Source organism: Ovis canadensis, chromosome 23 (genome assembly GCF_042477335.2).
Source record: "Ovis canadensis isolate MfBH-ARS-UI-01 breed Bighorn chromosome 23, ARS-UI_OviCan_v2, whole genome shotgun sequence".
Classification (NCBI taxonomy): Eukaryota; Metazoa; Chordata; class Mammalia; order Artiodactyla; family Bovidae; genus Ovis; species Ovis canadensis.
This window is the reverse complement of record NC_091267.1, coordinates 53058483-53073805: the sequence shown is the minus strand read 5'-3', so window position 1 is coordinate 53073805 and position 15323 is coordinate 53058483. Positions and strand designations below refer to the sequence as shown.

The window sequence follows — 15323 nt, the reverse complement described above, 5'->3', positions numbered from 1 at the left end:
AGAGCAAAACCAGGGTGTCTACATGTGATGCCACACCCCGAGAACTCGGGGAACCAGGTATGCTGCCCCCATCAAGACCAGGGTCAAGGTCAGCCACCCTGGGCTACAACCAGACCACCATCACCTCGAGAAAGCAGCTGCATCCACACAGTGGTCCTGGGTAGAAACAGAGGACAGGACAACAGCCTCCTTCTCTGTGGACTTGGCACCATCTGACCAGTTCTCTGTGCTGACCTCAACATGAAGATGGAGACACGTGCCAAAGGGAAGCATGAAAGGGAAACCTTCCGATGCTGCTCTGCGGCCCAGTGAAATTCACCTACTGTACGCTGAGAAAATCTGTAGCAAATGGGCTTTCTCCCGAAGCTCAACATAGAATGAATTTCTTAGGGGTTAGAAATCCTGAGTAGCAATATTGAGTGATGATGCCAAATGATCCAAGCTTTTGGATATTTTTAAATTCTAGTCAGAAAAGTCTGTCTCATTAGATTTCGTTGAACTTATTCTTTACTTTGGAAAAAGGTAGGTTGAGTAGCATCAGAATCTCTGTCCAGAAAGACAGAGAATTTCAGACCCAAGAAAGACAGGAAAGAGAGTGTGAGGCTGTGCAGGCTGGGCCACCTGCCCGCAGTGCGGCTCTGTTTACTCTTTGCTTTAGCACATCATTTATACCCATTTAAAAACCCAATCTACCTCTGACATGGACAGTGATTTCTTGGCTCATGGTACTAAGAAGAGGGAATGTGATCCTTTTCTTTAATTTGTATTTGTTTGTCCAGAAGAGGACATTTTAACCTCTGAAAACCATCAAAGCAATACTTCAGCTCCTTTTGGAGAACAGTAGTTGCTGGCGCATGTGTTTACAAGAGACCGTCTCTGGAGCACGTCCCTGAGCCTGGGGTGAGGGCCCAGGGACCCTGGTGCTGGTGTGTCTTCCCCAGGCAGCCAGGAATTGAGACACAACCAGGGTGTGTCTTAGCTAACTCCTGGTCCCACTTTTCTATGTATATTTCCCTACTGTGGCCCCAGCCCTCGCCTGTCACACAGCGTTCCCGGGAGAGCCCTGCTTCTTCGCCACGGCTCTTGCCCACTGACATCGGCAACACCTGGACTCATTTCTCGTTGTCACCATTGTGCGTGTTGCGGGTGTTCCTGTCACTTAGCTGGCAGAAGGCAGGGATGTCACTGAACATCCTGCAGTTGGCAGGGCAGCCCACAGCAGGAAGGATCAGCCCAGCGTGGGAGTAACGCTGGGGTAGGAAGGCTGTCCTTGAGCATTGTCCCTGCAGTCAGCATCAACTCCTTCAGCCCCACCCCCAGTCTATGGGCGGAGCCTCAGGATTCACCCCAAGCATCTCCTGCCTCCAGCTCTGGGCTCAGCCCCAGTGCAATGTCCAGCCCCCAGAACTCTCTGAGGGGGAGAGGCTGCAGGCTGCCCCTCAGAGACACCCAGGTCTCCTCCTCCCAGACCTCCTCTCACCCAAGGTCCCTGACCCTGACTGCACATTAGGATCAACCTGGGAGTCTAATCTGTGCCCAACTCTCGGGCAGATCCGGCACCTCTGATTTGGAATCTGCAGCGTGAGCCTGGCCTGAGATGGTGTTTAAAGCTCTCCAGGTGGCTCTGCAAGCTCCGGGAGTTGGTGACGGACAGGGAGGCCTGGCTTGCTGCAGTCCATGGGGTTGCAAAGAGTTGGACGTGACTGAGTGACTGAACTGACTGATTGGGCTTCAGCTTCCTCCTCATTTTCCTGGGAATTCCCTCAGCAGAGAGTTCCCAAGTCCCTGTTGCTGGCCAGGCCCCAGGGGAGGCCCTGGAGGCTCAGGTGAGAGAGAGGGGTCTGGAAAGGGCAGGCGGGCAGCCCTCAGCTCCTGACTGTCCCTTCATTACTGATGTGTGCAGCCACTGCCCCCTGCCCTCGTGACCCTGCAGACCAGATGATAGAAGGTTCTAGAATGCCAGGGCCACACGGAGATGGAGGCTGCCATTGCACCATGGTGACTGTCATCCTACGTAGGTTGGCCTAGAACAAGAGGCCAGAAAAGACAGTAGGAGCTGGTGCCACTTCCGAGCTGGCGTGAACTAATATGGCTGGATGGTTACTGTTTAAACCCCCAGCGTGTGAGGGATGTGAAGTGTGTTTTACTCAAACATCGAAGGACTACAACCCAAGGTGTTATTTCCAGTGAGTGTTTTGAGTCAGGCTTTTCACGTCACGCTGCAGGTGGCTGAGTTTGTGGCATCTCTGCTGGGCGGTGAGGAGCGTGCCTAGTACTTCAGGAGGGAGGTAGGGAACGGGAAAATTATATGTATCTAGCCCAGACCCAGGAGTGCTCTGCTTCCGTTTACTTAAGTGTAAATAAGAGCGGTGGGGGGGGGGGGGGGGCGAGAGGAGGAGGTGCAGGCAGGAGGGGTCTCAGGGCGGCCTCTGTCTGGGCTGCTGACATGAGCTGTGCTTTGTAACTTGCAACTAGAGCTGGTGGCCTTGGCTCTGCAGCCACTCGAGGAAGGGACAGTTGGAACACATCCCTCAGTCACTCCCTGGAGTGCCCCTGAGCCCTGTACCCTGGGGTCAGGGGGGCCTGCAACAGACCTGCATCCAGGAAACGACATACACTTTTCTGCTCCAAAGTGGAAGTAGGGCCATCGGGTTTGTCCCCACCCAGCCTCTGCTCAGAGGGTCACAGAGAAGCCGCATGCTCCGTCTACAGGGCTTCCCCTTCCAGAACCAGAGGGCAGGGCAGTTTGCTAATGGGTAAGCTGGGGCCTCGTGAGCAAAAGTTCATCTCGTACCAGTCTGATCCCTGAGCCTCTGCCATTGATCTAGAACTCTTGAGAAAACCATGCTCGTGGACAGGGTGCAGCTCACACTCTCTGTTTCTGGGTTCAGGACACCCGTGGGGCAGGGGAGGTGCTCTCTGAGTTGTGGGTCCCAAGCCCCTCTGATCCTGCCAGGCCCTCTACCTGCAAGGAGCTCAGCATCAGGGCCATGGTCTGGAGCTGCTGCTGGGAACGTGGAAGGGGGAACCCCTACCCCCTAGCCCAGCCTCACATGAACAGGTGTCCTCTGTGTCTGCCACGTCCAGGACCTCCTTGTCCACAGTCTCCTTGAGGTCCAGCTGCTCCACTGTGGCTATTGAGACCTGCAGTCACCATGGGCAGCTTGCCTCGCTTCTCTCCTCCCTACTCTGGAAACAGACTGATGTGAGAGGACCTGCAAGGGTTACGGTTAGTGTGTCTACAGCAGCTGGCCCAGGCTTGTCCCAGGGCAGGGGCTCCATGACTGGCACCGATGCGGAGCAGAGGGGCCCCTGCTGGAGTTCAGCAACCTGCCCACAGCCACAGTGTTGCCCTCTATGACCTGCGGCAGGTTGTGCATGCGTGCAAAGTCACTTCAATCATGTCTGATTCTTTGTGACCCTATGGACTATAGCCCACCAGGCTCCTCTGTCCATGGGATTCCTCAGCCTAGAATACTGGAGTGGGTTGCCATGCCCTCCTCCAGGGGATCTTCCTGACCCAGGGATCAAACCTGTGTCTCTTATGTCTCCTGCATTGGCAAGCAGATTCTTTACCATCTGAGCCACCAGGGAAGCCCATGGAAGCTTTTAAAACTAACACCCTATCTGGGGTCCTCGGGGATCTCTCCTTCCTCAGGGGGACACTGACACGGGGGTTGTGTTGTGAACTAGAAGGGTTAGAATCACAGGGCTGGGTTCCTGGACGGGTATTACTCCAGCAAACTCCATTCTGTCTTCTTGGTTCTGGACCCAGGACTCCTCCTGGGCCCGCCCATGTGAATAGGCAGTGTGGCTATAGGCCTGTCCACGTCCCCGAGACTGGAACTCTGAAACCATCCTGGGGCTTCTAGAAGCTGGAAACACAACCTGCACAGTGGCTACCAGCCATCACGCAGTCTCAGGATAGCCAAGACATTCCAGACCATGACATGTTTTCAAATGAATGTTTACATTCATTTTGAATGTACTTCTGCTTATAATGGTGTTTGTCACAGAAAGCATTTTAAGTAAGGTTAAAGGAGAAAACACCAAGCAAACATCTGGCCAAAGATCACTTCACATTTGCTGTAAAGACTGCAAATATTTCAACTCCGTGTATGTTTGCAGCGATCACACACATTTAATTTTACAAATGAAAACAAATCTTTCTAGGTCATCAGCACATGTTCCCTTGCTTCACAGCCTACAAAAAGTTTCCCAAGTCATTACCTATTACACTGAGACGTGAATTTTGGTGACTGCCGGTCCCGCATCCTCGGTGACACCGTAATTTCTTTCCTTCTGCTGTTCCTGGTATGTCCGGTTGTTTGCAGTATTTCACTGCATGAATAACACCAGCGTGTCCTCACCACTCATCATGTTTGTGTGAAGTATTCCTGGAGATTCACTTGGTATATTTTTAAGGCCCTTGATACAAATTCAGTCCAAAAATTTAAAAATGTAACAGTAGAAGTTTAGCCTAATTTGTGTACGCTGAGTTCACATTTAACAGAATGAACACCTTTTAATGTAACTTAGCTTCAGGGTTCTGGGGAGAACTTACTGTCGAGAGCAGTTGGACTAAGATGCCGCTGTGCTCCGTGGTCCCCCGAGCTCTGTACCCAGGGGCTCCCGGCAGTGGGGGGGTTGGAGGGGGGCAAACAGATGGGAGGAGCAGGCTGTGTTTATTTGTGTGCATTTATTTACTGACAGCACATTGACGGCAGAGTCTTCCTGCTGCTAACAGACGGACATTGTCCAGGTGGATGAAGATCGAGCCGGGTCCAGCCCTGAAGGTTTAAAACTCCATCCTCGTGTTCAGGAGCTCCCAGGACCTCGCCGGGGAGGACGCCGTCTCAGGCCAGGAAGCCATCAGGAGACACTGTACCTGAGGGACCAAGGCCTTGTTCTTTCAGCAGGAACCTCAGCCGCAGGAACTTGATTTCAGTGTTTCCATGGTCATGCCCAAGTATGAACGGGACCTTATAAAGCAGCCATGGCTTTTACGTTTGGAAGATTTGATGGCTGATCCAGCTCCAGCGACGCAGAAGCCCCCAGGCCCAGCAGGACCGGGACCGTCACCACCGCAGCTCTGATGTATGATAAGAACAGACCCAAGAAGCCGACGACATACATCTTTACCCTTGTCCCTCGCTGTCCAAGAAGCAGCTTCTCATTTTGCAAGAATGAAACTCTCTAGGGTGGGATATGAGAAACACGGTTTTCAGACACATACTGTTAATGTTTTCGTCAGCACAGCATCTGAGCTTGGCTGTGATTTGCCCTCTGGGTGCAGGAAGTCTAAGAGGCAGAGGCCTGGTGCTTTAATGACTTCATGTAAGATGTGTGTGCTTTACTCAGGAAAGTGCAGATCTTAAAAAAAAAAAAAAATTAGTAATAAGCACATGTTTTCATGATCCATTCATTCTTATCTAGGTTCCATGAAAAGTTTCTCAGCTGTGCCACCGGGTCTCCAGGAGCATGTCTGGGTCCCATGAGGACAGCCAGCAGGATACTTGGCAGAAACTGGGAGGACCCTCCTGAGGACCCTCCACCTGCGGTGCCATTACTGCCAGGGACCCAAGTCCTGACACAAACACCCCCATCCCCCCATCCACATCCTCACAGCTTCCACTCTGGGGGCTACCTGGGAGGCTGACATCCTGCGGGCCACCTGCCTGTCAGGAGGAGCCGTGTTCACCAGGGCCCTGGGTACCTGTCTACAGACAGAGGCTTCATCAAGGGAAGAGGTCTAGAGCTGGGTATCTAGTACTCGTTTAAACAAGTCTTTTTTTGTTATGAGCGCGTATTTGTTTTGTGTAAGTGACTATATTTGAGGCTGAACCTATGCAAAGTCAGCCTCACAGTTTTGAAAGACAAGCACCTCCTTTCTTATACCAAACAGTAAGAGCTACCCATGCCCCGTGGAATGGAGGCACCGCTGTTTTGGTTGGGTTTGGGGGGCGGTGCGGTTTATTTTTTATTTTTGCTGGGGGGAGAGAAAAGAAATAAATAGAATCAATCCTATGGTATCCATTTGCTTCAATTAAGAGTCTTAGGGTTTAAGAAAGTTGCTTGGAGAGTTTATCAAACTTCATGTCACTGAAGAAAAGAGAACTTCTTCTCTCAGAGGTGTGCTCAGATTCGATTCTTTAGAGTCTCACTTTGTCTACATGGCCTTTTACTATATTATTGGTTGATGTGCATTTTTTCTGTTTGGTTTTTCTTTTTTAAATTGCCACATACAATTAAAATTCCTGCTTCTGCTTCATTACAATTGTAATATATTTTAAATGATAATAAACAGATGAAATGAAAACCCCCGCCTCACTGCCTTCATGAACATGATAGCCTGGAGCCTGCCCTCCCCTCATCTCCTGAAGGACCGTACAGAGTAACCCCGCACCCTCGAGCCAGCAGAGAAGTCAGCCCTTACTGAACGCTCGAGGTGTGTTTCCTCAGGGATGGTGCTAATGATTTGAGAGGTTTTTTAATTAAAAAGCATCTCAAAATGGCTTTTATGTAGGCTCCACGGAAGACAGGAGATTTGCAGTTTGTGTATTTAATACTTGTCATTTCCACAGAAGGATTGAGAACAGGACAGAAAATTCCAAGCCAGATTAGGGTTGAACTTTGTGTCCCTCTAAGACAGGACGGACGCGGGGTAGCTCCCCTCAGCCGCACTGAGTGCGCTGGCTGTTGCAGCCGCTTGCGATGCAGATGCAGAGTACATCATGAGAAACGCTGGACTGGAAGAAACACAAGCTGGAATCAAGATTGCCGGGAGAAATATCAATCACCTCAGATATGCAGATGACACCACCCTTATGGCAGAAAGTGAAGAGGAACTAAAAAGCCTCTTGATGAAAGCGAAAGAGGAGAGTGAAAAAGTTGGCTTAAAGTTAAACATTCAGAAAACGAAGATCATGGCATCTGGTCCCATCACTTCATGGGAAATAGATGGGGAAACAGTGGAAACAGTGTCAGACTTTATTTTGGGGGGGGCTCCAAAATCACTGCAGATGGTGACTGCAGCCATGAAATTAAAAGACGCTTACCCCTTGGAAGAAAAGTTATGACCAACCTAGACAGCATATTCAAAAGCAGAGACATTACTTTGCCGACTAAGGTCCGTCTAGTCAAGGCTGTGGTTTTTCCAGTAGTCATGTATGGATGTGAGAGTTGGACTGTGAAGAAGGCTGAGTGCTGAAGAATTGATGCTTTTGAACTGTGGTGTTGGAGAAGACTCTTGAGAGTCCCTTGGACTGCAAGGAGATCCAACCAGTTCATTCTGAAGGAGATCAGCCCTGGGATTTCTTTGGAGGGAATGATGATAAAGCTGAAACTCCAGTACTTTGGCCACCTCATGCGAAGAGTTGACTCATTGGAAAAGACTCTGATGCTGGGAGGGATTGAGGGCAGGAGGAGAAGGGGACGACAGAGGATGAGATGGCTGGATGGCATCACTGAGTCGATGGACGTGAGTCTGAGTGAACTCCGGGAGTTGCTGATGGACAGGGAGGCCTGGTGTGCTGCAATTCATGGGGTCGCCAAGAGTCGGACACGACTGAGTGACTGAACTGAACTGAACCGAAGACAGAACGATCAGACAGAAAGAACCTGATCCAAGCTCAACTTGAATCAAGCTGTTTTAAATTTGGTTTTGAGCATGTGCGCATGCGTGAATGTAACCGACGCAACACATGTGTAAGCTGCCGGACACCTAACAGTAGCCATTAAATAGGTCTCAGAAAAGCAACCGCAATCCATTTTCTGAACAATCCTGCAGGAATCTCCCACATATGTACTCAAATTTGCACCAAGCTTGACCCCAAGGGACCCACTCTTAGGTGGCCTATGTCGGGGGCCCAGGAGCAGGTGTGGCAGACCCTCGAATTGTCCTGGACATGAGTCCACCACGCCCAGAACCAGCTCTAGCCAGCTCCCTCCCCTGTGCCTATGGTCTCCCGAAGGGCTTGGAACTGGAATGTTAGGAGGTGAGCTCCTCTGCTCTGCCCAGGAACCACCCCCTACCTTCACCACCCTTAGCTGTCAGGCAGCATCCAGAAATACCCAGATGCTGTGAAGGCCTCAACCGCCCTGGGTACCAGCCTCACCCTCACTCCCCTTTTCTCTTCCTGAGTCCCACCCAGAACATGAGTGAGTCGAGGACAAAGCAAACACCTGCCACCAGGGCATCAAGAGATACAGGCTTCTAGGATGTTAGAGTTCCCACAAAGGAGCCCTCATATATACTGCAATGCTGGAAATTAGATCATTAGCAAAAATCCAAAGGGGGCTGGTATTTCTGAGACCATGGTCTTTAAACATCTGTAATTTGAGGTAATTTCTGCAAAAATAAATTTTTCCTCCCTCTGGGATTAGATGCTAACCTTGTATAACCAGGAGTTTGGGATGGATATGTATGCTCTACTATATTTAAAATGGATAGCCAACAAGGACCTATTGTATATAGCACATGGAACTCTGCTCAATGTTATCTAGCAGTCTGGATAGGAGGGGAGTTTGCGGGAGAATGGATGCATGTATATGTATGGCTGAGTCCCTTCGCTGTTCACCTGAAATTATTACAACATTGTTTATTAATCAGTTATGCCCCAATACAAAATAAAAAAATGTAAAAAGAAAATTGACTAATACATAATGGATGTGTTCATTTTTTTAAAAAAAAGAAATGAACTTATTTACAAAATAAATACATTCACAGGCATAGAAAACAAATTTATGGTTCCCAGAGGGGAAGAATGGGGGGAAGGGATAGTTAGGGAATTTGGGATGGACATGTACACTCTGCTATATTTAAAATGGATCACCAACAAGAACCTACTGTATATAGCACATGGAACTCTGCTCAATGTTATGTGGCAGCTTGGATGGGAAGGGAGTTTGGATACAGGTAAATCCCTTCACTGTTCACCTGAAACTATCACAACATTGTTAATTGGCTATGAAGTGAAAAAGTGAAAGTGTTAGTCACTCAGTCATGTCCAACTCTTTGCAATCCCACAGACTGCTGTAGGCCACCAGCCTCCTCGGTCCATGGCATTTTCCAGGCAAGAATACTGGAGTGGTAGCCATCCCTTTAGCCAGGGGATCTTCCCGACCTAGGGACTGAACCTGGGTCTTCTGCATTTCAGGCAGGTTCTTTAAGTTAAAAAAAAAAAAAAAAAAGTGACAGTGCAGGAAATTGACTCCTATTTAGGACAGGGCTCTGAGCTGAGACTGCCTCCCCTGGCTGACGTTGACTCTCAGACATCCCTGGGATTCCTTGGTTGAATCACCTTGGTCTATGGAATCTCCATCTGTTGGGTGAGGGCTGGAAGCAGAGACATAGAGGGAAAAGTACTTGGGCTTTGGAGCCAGACCCAGGCTTGAATCCTGAGTCCTGTCTCTAACCAGGTACCTGCTCTGGAAACGTTTCTCAAACACCCAGCACGTGACCAACTTCCACACTCACTTGTTCCTTTTGAAATACCGTGTTTTGATTGCATTGCATGTTGCGCCATATCTTTTTTTTTTTTTTTTAAGCCAGGCATTTTTTTTTAAACTCTCAAGAAGAACATGTTTTTTTTTTTTTTTTGATGATCTGAAATGACATTTTTTTTTTAATTTTAAAATCTTTAATTTTTACATTTTCCCAAACATGAACCCCCCTCCCACCTCCCTCCCCATAACATCTCTCTGGGTCATCCCCATGCACCAGCCCCAAGCATGCTGTATCCTGCGTCAGACATAGACTGGCGATTCAATTCTTACATGATAGTATACATGTTAGAATGCCATATCATTTTGAAGAATATTCAGTTTGTCTTTCCAACTCCTGGGGCATAAAAATGTATTCTTGAATACGAAGTGTTCCTATGAATACATTCTTAATATTCAAGAATATATTCATCATGAATATATTTTCTTATAAATACATTCTTCTTAAAAACTGATTTCTCCTTGTAAATATATTCATGAAGAATCTATTTGTTAATAGATTTTTGAATATTCAGAATCCTTATAAATATATTCTCCCTATGAATAAACATATTAATGACTAATATATTCACAGGAAGTCTTTCTTCAAAAATACATACTGCTCTACACTGTCTCTCTCTCTCTCTCTCTGCCCTTCAGTTTCTAGCTGTGGCAGGAAGCTACCACAGCCCAGCTCCTTAATATACTGCTGGGAAGACAGAGTGAAACCTGATCAAATAGAATTCAAGAGGTAAACAAGTGGGCTTCCCTGGCAGTCCAGTGGATAAGAATCCACCTGACCAACATGGATGGACCTTGAGATTGTCATACTGAGTGAAGTAAGTCAGACAGAGAAGGAGAAATATCATATGACATCCCTTATATGTGGCATCTAAAAAGAAATGATACAAGTGAACTTACTTACAAAACTGAAACAGACTCATAGAGAACGAACTTATGGTTGCCAGGGGGAAGGATGAGGGGAAGAGACAGGGATCTGGGGATGAACATATACACACTGCTGTATTTATTATAGAATAGCTAAACCAACAAGGACCTACTGCACAGCATAGGGAACTGACCAATGTTATGCGGCAGCCTGGATGGGAGGGGAGTCTGGGGGAGAGTGGGTACATGTATATGTATGGCTGAGTCCATTCTCTGTTCACCTGAAATTGTCACAACATTGTTAATCGGCTATACACCAACACAAAATAAAAAGTTTTTGTGTTTTTTTTATTTAAAGAATCTTCCTGCTGATGCAGGGGACACAGGTTTAATCCCTGGTCTGGGAAGATTCCACATGCCTCAAAGGAGCTAAGGCTGTGTGCACAACTACTAAAGCCTGTGCTGTCTAGGGCCCATGTTCTGCAACAAGAGAAACCAAGCCAGTGAGAGGCCCACACACCACAACTGGAGAATGGCCTCCACTCATCACAACTCAAGAAAGCTGGTGCAGCAACCAAGACCCAGCAGAGCTAAATGAAGAGTAATTTTAAAAAAAATCAAACAAATAACCGTTGATGAGCCACTTGGTGAACTGGTGCTCACACTTTGATTTCTTGGTGAGACTGCCTGCACATTCAAGTCTTTGCCTCATGTATCCCTTTAGGCAGATGACGGATGTTGAACATGGTGATCAATAAAACACAGCCCAGCCACTCCCGCCGAAAGCCCAGGGGCCCAGGCTGAGGCTAGGATGCACCAGGAGGTCCTTAAAGGCAGCGGTGAAACTTGGTGATGGGCGCAGGGGGCGGCGGGCATGCAGACGCCATGTGGACACCTTGGGCTGTCCCTCCCTCAGGACCTCAGAATTTTTAGGGGCAAAGCTGCTGCATTGGATCACTGTCTGTTGATGGCGGTTGCAGGCGTGACACAGAGATGGAGAAAATGCAGGGAAAAGGGATATAGGGTTAAAAAAGAACAAGCCAAAACCACCATTTAAAAGGAAAGGCAAACTCAAAGGTTGGAGAAATGAGACTGAGTTTAAAATAGTAAGTTTTTCTCCAAATGGTTCTGGGAGTCAGGCTGAGTTGTTCTGTGCAATTTTGCCTACAGGCACCACCCATCTATTTCCCCATTTACTTCAGCTTGAAATCAGATCTTGTTCCCTTTGATTGCAGAATCCAGCATCAAGGCAAATCAATTCGTGATGTATACAAAGTAGTAAAAAATCCCAGGTCAAACTTGGAAAAATTTGAATCTAAAATTCTTAAAAAATGTTTTTAGTTTAAAATTCTTTAAAAAAAATTTTTTTTAAAGAATGTTCCCACAATGGCTTTTTCACAATCCTTGAACTGCAACTGATAGCAACTGTGTTAAACACACAGGGCCTATTTGGACATGTAGGACTTAGTGGTTTTCTGTGAAATGCTGGGTCCTCAAGGGTCTTTTAGTAGGGAAAAAAAATCAAGAACTATAGGCTAGTACTAGTTTCATTTAAAAAAATAAAGAAAGAAATAGGAAGCATGTTTATAGGATCTGGTTCCCAAAGATGCATGAGTAGCTTCACCAGCTTGTGGTGAGAAGGGTCAGGTGTGAGTGGCATGTTCTTCCACTAATGCAGTTGTTTTTCTATAAACTGGTTCAGGATTTGCTCTGAAGATGCTTGCAAACACTGTGCTTCAGAGAGCAGCCCAGGTTTTATTTGTCCAAGAAGAAGCAATTCGAATTTCATTTGGCCTGGCCTCTCCAACAAAGAGAGTGAAGCCAGTCAAAAACTACTTTACCAAAGGAAGAGTAGGACTTCCTTGGTGGTCCAGTGGCTAAGACTCCACATTCCCCAATGCAGGAAGCCCAGGTTCGATCCTTAGTCAGGGAACTAGATCCTGCATGCCGCAACTAACAGTCCACATGTTTCAACGAAGACCCAGTGCAGCCAATTAAATAAATAGTTCTTTTACAAAAGAAAGTGCACCCAGGTTCCTTGGTGTTAGTGACTGAATATTTTCCTTTCATTTTTTTCAACGAGTTTGTACAGTTTTCCTCCAGAATAGTCAGCTTACTCTTTTTTTTCCTTTTCATTTCTCTCCTTAAGAATAGATCTGTTTTTCTCTAGGCTTATCAGTTTGAAATTTGAGGTTGTCCTTCTGGGTTTCTAGAAAGTTTTACTGCCATGCCTTTGAAAATGAAGACAAAGAATAGAAGGAAATATCCCAGAATTGCATCAACATTGATTCAGAAATTTTCTTTAAATGAATCAACAAATGCACCTGAACAGAGAGGCCCTTATCTTCATCCACTGTGGAAATTGCTGCATTCATTCATTCAACAATTATTTATTGGGAGCCCACCATGTGCCTAGGTTGGGAAGATTCTCTGGAGGAAGAAAGGGCAACCCACTGCAGTATTCTTGCCTGGGAAATCCCATGGACAGAGGAGCCTGGTGGGCTACAGTCCATGTGGTCACAAAGTCAGATGGGACTTGAGCGACTTGACCTGACATGATGTGCCAGATATAATGAGCACTGGGAATGTATCTGCAGACAAATAAATTAAAATCTCTCTTTTCGTGGACTTTAAATTCAAGTGGGTGGAGACAGACAGTAAAAATATGAAGAGGAGGGAAGAAAAGGAGAAAGGTCTAGGGTCTGGTGTAATGGAAATGGTACCTTGCTTGTCCACCGATCTCATGGACATGCTATCAGGCAGCACCAGTGGATGGAGGCCCCTGGTACCCAGGTCCACGTGGCATCCACAGGACACACACCTGCACAGACCCAGGTGTTGCTATTTTTCTGCCTAGGCTTTTCTTCTTGTTCTGCTATAGTAAACAGTAGACATGCCCTCATGTCTCCCCACAGGATATAAAACAATTTTCCACCAGAGGTGCCATCGCCCACACACATTGCTGACTGGCTGGGTCAAGGAAGGGAATGTTATTTTGAGTGCCAGGCTGATGTTAGCAATTAAGTAATCTGTTACCTGGAAATTTCTGGACCTTTATCCCTCCAGAATGGAAGTAGCAATTAACAAGAAGTAATCAGAGATACTTGTAATGTGATTAAGTAAAATTGTCATCAGGCAGGTAATTTTAAATACAGCCATGCTTCAAATACAGACTCATTAATTTCAGCTCAGTGGTGTTCTAGTATTTATTATGCATACAGAAGCATTTAAAATGTGAATATGTTTTCATATCGCTATGCTCAGTAGTTCTGCCACTCCCCCCCCCCAAAAAAAATTATCCAACCAATTAATTTCCTCCCGGGGGGAAGCTAAAGGTTAATAATGTGATTGTCGAGTGCAATGCTGTAATAAAAAGGATAACAATTCTTGATGAAACGGGTCTAATGAGAAGGTGGAAGGACTTGACCTTCTATGGATGCCAACACAACATTCCAAGGGTAGGTCCTATGTCACAGCTGTTTTCAGTGTCCCCACTTATCAAATTAATCATTTGGGTGCATGTTAATTTGAAAACTGATTAGCCTTAGAGGATGTGCCATTTTAGGAAAAGCAATATTTAGTGATTTATTTCATTCTAGGCAAGTTCTCTTAACCTGAAAATTCTGAAACTGTGTGTTAAGATCTGAATTGGAATCATGGGGGAAAGATCAGTTTTTCTACATCTGGGTAGCTGTTGGACACTTGAAGGGTCCTTTGGAACTTGGGACCACTCTCAGTCAACTTGGGTTATAGAAACTTATTTCAAAATCCTGTCTACATTCTGGGCAGACATTGGAAATATCTGTCTTCAAGAGGAAACAATAAAGAGCTTGCTGATTTCAAAAGCTCAAGCTCAAAGTTTCAAAGATCCATTTTTTACTGGTATTATACTGGTAACAGGTATTTGATTCCACAAACCTGGTTAGCCCCATTTCCATTTCTTCAGAGACAGGCATCACACACACCCATCCTCAGCAGCAATTTCATGACTTTCTAGACTTCAGTGAGAATCTGAAAATAAAGTAATGGATGAATGGAATACGGAACCATGGAACAGAACAGAACAACTGGGTCATGCAACTACTCTCCTTCATTATCTCCTTCCCCAAACTCCCTAGTAAAGCAAGTATCTAATATGCTGCATAGCCTCATTCGAGACCTCTTTGGAAAAAATGATGACTCCTATAAAATCCTCCACACCTCTCAGGGCTTACCCAGAGCCCTGCATAACAGGTCAATTGAATTTAATATTTAACAACTGGACGGTGAGGAAGAGGCATTCGAGAACTAAAGTAGAAACAAAGATGCCCTTTTTCAGAAGGAGCCTCAAGAATTCAAAGTTTAGCTTAAGATTTAAAACAGCTAGTTCTCCAGTCCCTATAAAATCATTTTTCATATATTTTTGAAGATCCTAATGAGATCACTGGTCAGTCTTCTCTTTTGGGGATTAAATCCTCCCTGCTTCTGGTCTCTTTTCATAGATTAACTTTGAAATGTTCAAGTTTCGCTTCTACTATTAATTCTGTTTTTTTTCTAATCTTCGTCCCATGTACCTTCTCAGCTGTTTGCTTCTAGAAAGGCCTTCCCTTTAGTATCTCTGGATGGTTATTGAGAAGCCAGCTGATGTCACTCTGACCTGTGATTCATTTCTGCTAAAAGTTAACCATGACGTAGATCTATTCAACCTCCTCCCTGTCAACCCTCAAAATAGTGTGACCTGAGAGGCACAAGGTGGAACAGCCCAGAAATCCATTGAGTCGTGGAGTGATGCACTGACTCCTGGAATGAGTGAGGGAGGCCTGCCATCCTGGAAAAGAATTCCTAGAGACTGCCATCTCGCTAATGGTTTATAAAACATTACACAACACAAGCACCTAATGAAGAGGCCTTAGGCAAATCAGAATCAGTTTTCAGGCTTCACGATATTACCCGAGCACTTCTCTTGTGCTTCC

General features: G+C 46.3%; 1 long non-coding RNA gene across 2 annotated transcripts in view; it reads right to left on the bottom strand.

The window, feature by feature from the left end:
* Positions 1-4117: 4117 nt before the first annotated feature.
* Positions 4118-15323, bottom strand: part of LOC138428125 (uncharacterized) — a 55361-nt gene continuing 44155 nt past the window's right edge. For both annotated transcript variants that reach the window (XR_011252283.1, XR_011252284.1), the window contains exons 3-4: positions 14290-14382; positions 4118-5373 (exon numbers count right to left, since the gene is read on the bottom strand). This is a non-coding gene — a long non-coding RNA (uncharacterized lncRNA). The remainder of the gene's footprint in view (positions 5374-14289; positions 14383-15323) is intronic.